This window comes from Cryptomeria japonica, chromosome 6 (genome assembly GCF_030272615.1).
Source record: "Cryptomeria japonica chromosome 6, Sugi_1.0, whole genome shotgun sequence".
In the NCBI taxonomy this organism is placed as follows: Eukaryota; Viridiplantae; Streptophyta; class Pinopsida; order Cupressales; family Cupressaceae; genus Cryptomeria; species Cryptomeria japonica.
The window spans coordinates 441885928-441894324 of record NC_081410.1 but is presented as its reverse complement, the minus strand read 5'-3'; positions in this window follow the sequence as shown (position 1 = coordinate 441894324).

Genomic DNA, 8397 nt, shown 5'->3' with positions numbered 1-8397 from the left:
CATCATGGATATTATTACACCTTACTTAAGTTTACTTAGGAAATGCATTTCATAGTAGTTTGGGTATGAGATACTTGGGTGTTTGTGCCACATTGGGATAGTGTGTTGTAGGAAAATTTCCACCTTTTATGGTGTGATCTTGTTACTACTCTATCATATCCACTTATTGTGGAGTGATAATTCCACCTTCAGTGGGTGATCCACCTCATGTGGAATATTTTATTGTTTCTCCTACCTACCACACCTATTTCCTACCTACCCTTTTTTCTTATTGAGCCACATGTCATGTTTGTGTGCTCACATATCCATATAGCCTTGCCTATATATGGAGGCTCATCTTCATTGTATGTAACAGCTTTTATTTATTTATTGATGACAATACAGTTTATTCCTGTCCTATATTTTTGTCTCTCTATTTTGTACTTTTCATTGAGCTCTTAATGTTGGCAAAATATCACAAATGGAAATATAAAAATGATAATGTATTAAAACATAATGACATAATGATATTATAATAATAATTTAATATTAATTGCATACCATAATATAATAATAATTTAATATTATTATAACATGGCGTTTGGCGGAGTGTTCGACTGTGGGCGAGGAAAAAATTTGAAAGCGTCGTTGGAGACAAAGTAAGGTTCAGGAACCAACTAGACCAGGATTGTCAGTGGCAGGATAGACAGGGTTAGAGTAATGCATTTTGATTTAGAGATCGCCAAGTTAGGGATCATTAATGACAGAGTAAATGGTATGAAGGCCCCTTTTGGAAATCTCTCAGGCAAGATTCAAAAGTTGGTCAGGATAAGTTTCCTCGGCCCTACTAGATGCCCTTCCATAGACTAAGAAGACTTAATAAAGATAAATAAGAGGTGTTTTATATTTGTGAAGATGATCGATATACCGTGAAATCAAGGTCTTCCGATCATTTACACACAAATAGAGCAACCAAGAGGAGTTCATCGAGTAAGGGTTTTATCTCCTTCCCTAATAATATACTGCTAAAGTATACTGAGGACCGAAGAGGCTTCTTTATTCCTTCTTTCCCCAATAACATACCACTGGGGGCTCCCTTTAAACCAAAAGATCTATCATTTTCTACAAATTCTCAATGGAATAAGGGATTCACTAAAGTATGGAAATGGAAAAATCCTCCCCAAACCCTTGAGTAGGTGGTTACTCTGAATGCAAGTAGAGGAGATGCATTTGGAACCTACAAAATATCCCTTTCACAAGAATCTCTAGAGTCACAAATAACATATCTATGAGCTAGGGAACTCACTGGTAAGATCTGGAACCACCCTCTTGAAGTTTGTACTTTACACTCTTAGGTAAAGGAGAACTGGTATGGTGTGCAAGAAGTTTTCTACATTAATAATGGTAATGATTATTTTATAGCAATATTCTCCTCTAAATATCTTAGGGATAAAGCTCACAAAAATAAGGCTTGGTTTTGTGAAGGATTTGGTTTGTTTACTATGCCTTGGGTGCCAAACTTTGATCCCAAAAGTTCAGAGATGAAATTTTCTCTCTTCTGGATACAATTTCCTACCCTACCCTTGGACTACAAAGATATTGAGCTAATCTAGATGTTTGCTAATCAGTTTGGTATTTTCTTAAAGCATGATTTTGTTCCATTTGAGCATACTTCTCTTTCTCCTAGGGTTTTTCTTTTAATAGACCTTTTCTGGCTCATCTGAATGTATCTTCTAAGTTTGGGATATGGAACCAAGAGATTAAGCTCCTGGAACCGAAGGATGTGGATTGTCTTGTTTTGAATCTTGGTCACTTTACATCAACATGCCAATGGGAATCATGTTCATAGATCAAAGTGTGTGATGATCATGTTACACACCCTCTTAATTGTAGCTTTTTATCAATCAACTCCTATAATTTAGTCGGTGGATAATGTTGAATTGGTTGCCTAGGAATCTCCTATTTCTTTTATTCAAGAAAACTATGTGAAGGTGGATCTTAAAATAGATAGATTGGTAAAAGCTATTAGCACAACTTCTCATAAATCTCGTTCTTGTTTGCAAGAAAACAACACTCTAGAGAAACTGAAAACTAATTTGGCATTTAGTTTTGTTCCTAATAAGTATTCTTTTTGAAGGGCTTCGATCTTCTCTCCTCAATGAGTACACCCCTATTAAGGTCTATATTGATAAGTAACATATACTTAATTTGCAAATTCCTAGACCTTCATCATCTGCATTCCCTTCTTTATAGTATTCAACATTTTTGTGAAATAATAGGGAATTTCTTATGCAAATTAACTTCCCTTATTGGCTAGGGAGTTAGATATGGTTATTGAGGAACAACTTGGGGAAGAATGTGCATAGATTATAGATGAAGAGGCTGCTCTTTGTTGTCTTACAAAGGATACTTCTTAGGTTCCAGACATTGAATGTAGGAAGGTTGAACCATTCAATCTACTGGAACCTTCTCACCACTTGAGTAAATGTGAAGAAAGTGTTACTGATTTTGTGTTTTTGTTGACATACTTCTCAACAAGGAAAACATTAGCCATAGTTTACAAGACTGTTCTAGTGTTGCACCTTTTCAATCTTTGATTATCTGCTCTATTTACCAGACAAGATCAAAGAAGGAATTCACAATTAAGAAGCCAAAAGGGAAGGTAGGTAGGTGTCCAAAGAAAAAGAAGCTGGTAAGGAAAACTATAGAAGATATTAAGGCAGGATTGTAAACTATGTTGGATGAAAAGTTTAGCTCTTTGAAAATTGAGTACTCTCAAGGGCACTCATGAAGATAATCTCTTGGAATGTTAATGCCCCTAAAAAGAGATGCCTCATCAAGTCTCACATCGAGAGTTATGGGGCAGATATAGTGTTGATCCAAGAGACCAAGTTTTCTTAACTGTCAGAATCTCAACCTTTCAAAAGTTGGAAGAAATAGAAATTTATTATGTCTCAGGGGTTCTTTCTATTTTATGGAAGGAAGCCAGTGTGACATTTCAAATCATTTATATAAAAGATAACTATATTTTGGCCAGATTTTCTTGTACTAAGACTGAGTTTAACCTAATTGCAGTGTATGGACCTAACTCTTCTCTAGGAAAGCAATACTTATGAGAGTCTATTTCCTGGCTAAGTTTAATGATGTCCCATTTATTATTGGAGGGGACTTTGATGCAGTTCTTTCCTTGAGGGATAAAATGGGAGGTATTGTTCCACCTCTCAAATGCATGCAGGACTTCAAGAATTTTGTTAACAATGGTTTAAAGGATGGTGTCTCTACAAATGGCAACATGATATGGACAAATAGGAGAGATGGATTCGATCGCATTGCTGAACAATTGAATAGATTTTTTGTCAATCCGGTTTGGGTCTCTAAATTTGGTATCCTGATATCTAATATTATTCCTCTCATGGGATCATATTATTTTGCCATAGGAGCAGAACTTCCTCTTTCCCCTTCTAGTCAAAATTCAATGGCCTCCTTCAAGTTTGAACAAATGTGGTTTTGCGATTCTAAATTTCTTCCTCAGTTGCAAGAGTGGTTGTTGAATGATCCCTTCTTTTATGGCTCAAGGATGTTTCAGTTTTGTAAAAATCTCAATTGGCTAAAAACAAAAATCAAGGAGTGGAACTCGACAGTTTTCAAAAATATTTTCAAGACTAAAGGAGAGTTAAAATATAAGATTTTAGCCATTAATAATGAGATCTTGCTTCATGGTATGAATGGTCACTCTTATAATCAACTGGAACAATTAATCCTTGAGTTGGAAGAGGTTCTACAAAGAGAGGAAATATATTGGAAACATAAATCAAGAGAGACATGGCTGCAAGCAGTAGGTGACAAAAATACAAAGTTCCTTCACTCCTCATCTTTTATGAGAAGAACCTCCAATTGGATTGCACAAATAAAAAATGGATCAAGTATTAGTCTTGCTAATACTAAAGACATTAGTAATGAGGCAGTTAACTTTTTCTCCTCTTTATTTTCTAGTACTGCTCATGAAGACATGTTAGATTACACCCCTACAAATTTATTAAAGCATATTCAACCCTTGATTAGTAATAAGGATAATCTTGATTTGATGAAATCTTTTTCTCTTAATGAAATAAAAAGTTTTGTTTTTTCTATGGACCTTGACAAGGCTCTAGGCTTGGATGGTTTCACAACTATTTTCTTCCAGAAATGTTGGGATTTCATAGGTACAAACATTTGGAAAGTAGTTGAAGAGTCTAGGAAAAGTGGCAATATGTTGAAACAATTCAATACCAGTCTCTTTTCACTAATTCCAAAATTGCCAAATCCATCCACATTTGCAGACTTTAGACCAATTTCACTTTGCAACGCCATTTATAAGATTGTTACTAAAGCAGTCTCCATGAGACCAGCTAGGTTTATCTCAGAAATTATATCTTAACAACAAGGAGGCTTTGTCCTAGGGAAGGAAACATTTGAAGGTGTCCTAGTACCTCATGAAGTAATCCATTCACTCTCTTCTCACAAAATGGAATCAATGATGATCAAATTAGACATGATGAAGGCCTATGATAGGGTCAATTGGTCATTTTTACACCAAGTTCTCCTCAGATTTGGTTTCTCCAAAAGTTGGTGCAAATGGATTATCTCTTGTCTGTCAGGGGCTAAATTCTCTATTATTATGAATGGGCAAACACCAGGTTTCTTCTCTTCATCACAAGGTGTGCGGCAAGGGGACCCTCTTTCTCCCTCATTATTTATTATTATGGTTGAAGCTTTAAGTAGGGTTGGTTAACAGATTTGTCCTTTGATGAAATTAATGTAACATTTTTGTTAACTCTGGAACCCTTTCAAAGAACTCAATCAACAACCAATCAGTTGGGTAAACTTAACTAAGTTTCCCTTTGAACTGTATTGGGTACAACTCCCCACTTGATTTTCAATGAATGTAAGGGAACAAATTAATAATAAACACTTTTAACCCAAAAGCATTTAAAGGCATTTTTAAGATTTGTACATCACTATGCCACAAACATTGCTGAATTTTTTTTAATTTATGAATCTACAAAGTACACATTGTTTTGTTTCAAATTAAATTCAACAAATGATTTTCAAACTAATGAACTAAAAGATGCATAAAGGATTTCAAGACTATTGCAGAGCAAACGCATGAAAGACAATCCACACATAGACTAATTTTCAAAGACTAAGTACACAGATCATAGTATGGCAAATAGCTCCTTCTTTCATTCACAGATGAAAATAAAGTCTTTTCAAACAATATGCACCCAAAGTACTAAGTTCAAACAACCAAAATTTCACAGGCCTTTCCAAATTCTGATGAAAATATATATATAGCCACAACCTGGCCAACAGTTAACATGGGAAACACGAAATTTTCTTTTCCGCCCCGTAGTTTCAGAGTAGTTTTAAAACATAAAAAATAAAAACATATCCCTTCTAAATGGACTAAACAAGAGCTAATACTGAGAAGACATTTAGTCGAGAAAATGGCTATGATGCATCTTTATCAGTTTCAGAAGACACAGGGGCAACAACATTCTTCCAATCCACGTGAGTCGCAGAGAAATTCTGGATAAACTTGCAGAATGTGGGAGGCCAATGTGAACAATCCTTTGCTTCCACACTTCTTTCTCTCTGCGGACCTGCGCCACCTGATTAGTGTGATTACCCAAATGTTCAATGCAGAGGAATAATAGGGATTCAATTTTGGCAATAGTCATCAGATCATTTGAAACTAACACCTTGGCCTCCTTCATATAATTTATTTTGCCCTCAAATGACTCCGTTATGACCTAAAGGCTTTAGATGGTCTCGCCATCTTCTTTTACACATTTAATCCCTATGCACTTAAGATCATTTTGCATCAATGTGATCAATTCAACAAGTTGGTTCATTAGTTTTGCTGACTCACCATATGCATGTTGCACCACCGAATTTCTCCATTCTATATTCTTTTTGCAGACATAAAGAATGTTATCATCAAGATTTAGCACGAGCTTCTCACTTAAGAATTTCATTACCCCATATGCTTGTACCTCCTGCATTTGCACTGCCATTGTTGCCCACTTAGCTTCTTACTTCTTCCAATTTATGATTTCTATTTCAAGTTCATTCATAATTGGTTGAGCATTTTCATACACCTTGCTCAGGTTGATGAAATAATATGTTCCTTACTTTTGGATTCCCTCAAGCCAATCCATGAAAACTTCGACAACCATCCTGTATTTTTGAGTTTGTTCAAGGACTTTCTGGTTTGCCAGTGACTTTGGATCAAAGGAAGACAATATTTGGGAAAGAGGTCATGGGTTTGGATTATTGATTGCCTCTAAATACTCTGCCATATGTCTTAGTGTCTCCTTTAGCTCTTGTTTATCCTTCTCATCCTTCCAATTTTGAGTGAAAATCCTTTTAGTTGATGCCTCTAGATGATAGACATCTTATGCCCTCGTACCAGCTCCAAGGTTCACTTTTTTAATAGTAAAGTCCTTCGATGAAGGACTTGCCACAACTCCATCTACATTAGGACAAACAATTTCTATTGTCCAATTACTTGTATCTTCATCAAAGTCTATTTTAGACATGGTCTTCAATCTTTTAGCCTTTGGAGTCTTCCCTAGGATCTTGCTGACCGTATCATCAATTGGCATTGAAATAGGAACTATGTTTCTCTTTTTGCTAGCCAAAGTGGTATCTAACCAATGACGATGTTCACTACCAACATATTTTTTAATATGATCTTTTGTTGTATCAGAAGTCGATATCATCATGTAGCCAGACATGTCAATCTCCTCTGCTCCAAGGCCCTCATTATCACCTATTTCCATATTAGTCACTATGGGCTCCTTTTCTGCCATACTGCTCTTAGGTTCAGTAGACGAGTCTAGGTCCACAATCATTGAGCTCTTAGGAACCTTCTTGCTTTTTCCCTTGGTTCTGGATCTTGTAACCCTTGATGATGTTTGCTCTTCTAATGAGATCTTGGCACTACCCGCCTCTAGCTTAACTAGTGAGTCACCTGCAAGACAAATTCCAACACGCCGGTTAGATGAAACCTTTCAGACTGGAACAAGGGTTTCTTTAATGGTTAATTTACCGAGTCTCTATTGCCTTAACCATTTTTCAATCCTACGAATGACTAGGAAGGACCTGGTCCTTATTTGATCCTTCTCATCTTGATTCTAGTCAATTTCCGGAATCGAGGCCCCTGAACGGTCTGTGTATACTGAGGGTCCATCGAATCCTCCCTTATCTTCAACTTCTGAAATGTTCATCTGCAATCTAAAAGAACTTATTTAATGAATAGTGAACCGAGAGAACATTCTTTTATGCACTTCAAATTCATTAGCACAATCTGCCCATAAGTCCTCCAATTCAGGTACATGACTGAACACATCCCTAAGAACCAAATGCTCTCGTGCATGTCCTTTACTATCAAATTTTTATCAGAGGACATAATATTTGAGGTTTTACTTTTTAAAATCAACTTCCAAATTTAGGGCATCTGATATAGTTTTGCAAATGTAATGACCTAGCTCCACCAGGAATAAAACTCCAGAATCCTTTTTTCCTATGGCCTTTTTGTCAATGTAGGCTAATTGTTGGCAAATTTCTATCAACACAAACCGGTTGATGCATATTTAGGGAGTCTCATGGGTTCACCTTTGAATCCACCAACCTTAACATATGTGAACCGAGGTAACTGAATGAAGTAACTCCCATAAGAGCTAACCAATTGCTTCGCTTCCTCAGACATTCGCTGGTTCACATTTCCTTGCAACTCGAAAATCAATCTGCTGACAAAAACATCATGAACCCACCTGTAATTTTTATGACATCTCTTCGCTTGTAGATGTGGGTGATAATCATAAATCATCATGTTGTCAAGGAAAGGTTCATGATATAGTCTGGGTCATAGCCTAATGCAGGCTAAGCAGTAAAACAAATATGAAGACATAAAAATTCTTGCTTCCCAAAATATTGCTCAAACCTTCATGTAGCCTATCTGCAATCATACTTGCCCAGTCAATGGGCTTGTTCTAATCTAAAATTACTTGGATGAAAAAGTACACCCAATCTTCCCAAAAGAAGGCTTGTTGGCTACCTTTAATCCTATGTAACAAAATTACAATGCCTCTAACCTCCTTTGTCAAATGCTCTCGGGTTAAGGGTCTCAGAAGCCTTGAACCGCCCTTTTGAAATTTTATCAACCAATTCCTAGCTATAACACTTTTGTACTGGGATTTCTTTTCATTAAAATAGTCGTAGGAAGAGGTGATTGTCTAGTTTTCATAGGCTTCGCGAGCAGGAATTTTAAATACAACCATAATGTTCTCTTTGTCCACACTTAATAAGACCTCACCATTAGCATCCCTGATGCACCTATACTCTATATTATACCGATTCATACACTTTAGAACC